The sequence below is a fragment of the Myotis brandtii genome, unplaced genomic scaffold (genome assembly GCF_000412655.1).
Source record: "Myotis brandtii unplaced genomic scaffold, ASM41265v1 scaffold476, whole genome shotgun sequence".
Classification (NCBI taxonomy): domain Eukaryota; kingdom Metazoa; phylum Chordata; class Mammalia; order Chiroptera; family Vespertilionidae; genus Myotis; species Myotis brandtii.
Genome location: NW_005368188.1, coordinates 262449 through 264413, shown reverse-complemented (window position 1 = coordinate 264413; position 1965 = coordinate 262449). Strand labels below are relative to the sequence as shown.

Here is a 1965-nt window from a genome sequence, read left to right as displayed (position 1 = left end):
GGGGGGCGGCTGGGAAGCGGGGCGCAGCCGGAGGCTCGGTCCCTGCAACGTGGAGTCCCGCGCCCGGGAGTGAGCTGCCCGCGTCAGGCTGTGGGGACTGGGCTGCTGAACCCAGGCCCGGCTTCCTGGACGCCTTTTATGGGCTTTTTCCCCCAAAGACAGTTGGGTCAGGGGCTCGGGTCCCGGCTTGGCTCAGATGCGCGTGGCGGTCCCTGCAGAGTGTGCGGTGGCGGCGCGAAGGGCACCATCTTGTGTGGAGAGGGCGCCCCGCAGTCCCGCAGGCAGCCCCGCACCTGGCCCTGCTCCTCGGGCCCTGGCGGGGCTCGCTGCCCCTTTGTCTGGGGCTCTGGGGCCCAGGGCAGAGGCAGGGGCCGTGCTCGGTGGTGGCATCACAGGAGGAACAGCTCTCCCGAAGGGTAGCTCTCGAGGGGGGTCTTCTGGGAACAAGGGCTTCGTGGGAGATGGAAACAGTGTTTTAGAAACTTGTGTTTTCGGAAGCTCGTTGGGAACAAGTGCTTCATCTTGTAGAAACAGTAACGAAGAGGAGCGGCCGTGGTTACATAATCTAAATTTTCTTTTTTTTTTAATGATTAAAAAATTATAAGCTATATTTCTTTGCAGAAGTATATGAAGTAAAAAGTGAAAGTTTCTTTTTCTTCAGCTTCCTCCTCCTAGCCAGTTTTCTTTCTGGAGATAGCAACTGCTAGTAATTTGGATATGGTCTCTTTAGCCCTTTTGCTAAGCATATATGTATATATGAATGTTTATGTTTAAAAAAGGTCTATCTATAGCACTTCCTCCACCGCCATTCTTAATCTCACAACTTCCAGACTTTAGAATGACTACTCTATTGTAGTCAAGACGATGGAAAGAATCCACCATCAAATCAATCAGTGAGGAAATTAGTTAAATCCGATCAGTAAGTTAGTTGCAACTTGGTAGGGAGTGCTGAATTTCATCTATCCACATCTGGTAACTAAAATTTAGTTGTTGGACGCAGGATCCTGGCGGCCACCTCCACGATGACGAACTACGGGACGGCGCGGAAGCGGCCGGGCAGAGAGGAAGACAGGACCCAAGTGGAATTCGAGACCAGCGAGGAAGTGGACGTGACGCCCACGTTCGACACCATGGGCCTGCGGGAGGACCTGCTGCGCGGCATCTACGCCTACGGGTTTGAAAAGCCATCCGCCATCCAGCAGCGCGCCATCCGGCAGATGATTAGAGGGAGAGACGTCATCGCGCAGGCTCAGTCTGGCACGGGCAAGACCGCCACCTTGAGCATTTCCGTCCTGCAGTGTCTGGACAGCCAGGTCCGTGAGACCCAGGCTCTGATCTTGGCCCCCACGAGAGAGCTGGCCGTGCAGATCCAGAAGGGCCTACTCGCGCTGGGCGACTACATGAAGGTGCAGTGTCACGCCTGCATCGGGGGCACCCACGTGGGCGAGGACATCCGGAGGCTGGACCACGGGCAGCACGTCGTGGCCGGCACGCCCGGGCGTGTCTTCGATATGATTCGGCGCAGGAGTCTGAGGACAGGTGCGATCAAGATGTTGGTTTTGGATGAGGCTGATGAGATGCTGAATCAAGGTTTCAAAGAGCAGATTTACGACGTGTACCGGTACCTGCCCCCGGCCACGCAGGTGGTGCTCCTCAGCGCCACGCTGCCCCACGAGATCCTGGAGATGACCAGCAAGTTCATGACGGACCCCATCCGCATCCTGGTGAAGCGTGATGAGCTGACGCTGGAAGGCATCAAGCAGTTTTTCGTGGCGGTGGAAAGAGAAGAGTGGAAATTTGACACGCTGTGTGACCTCTACGACACGCTGACCATCACACAAGCCGTCATCTTCTGCAACACCAAGAGGAAGGTGGACTGGCTGGCGGAGAAAATGAGAGAAGCCAACTTCACGGTGTCGTCGATGCACGGGGACATGCCGCAGAAGGAGCGGGAGTCCATCATGA

General features: G+C 56.0%; 1 pseudogene; it reads left to right on the top strand.

Annotated features, from left to right (window-relative positions):
• Positions 1 to 1007: 1007 nt before the first annotated feature.
• Positions 1008 to 1964, top strand: LOC102247181 (annotated as a pseudogene).
• The last annotated feature ends 1 nt before the right edge of the window (position 1965 follows it).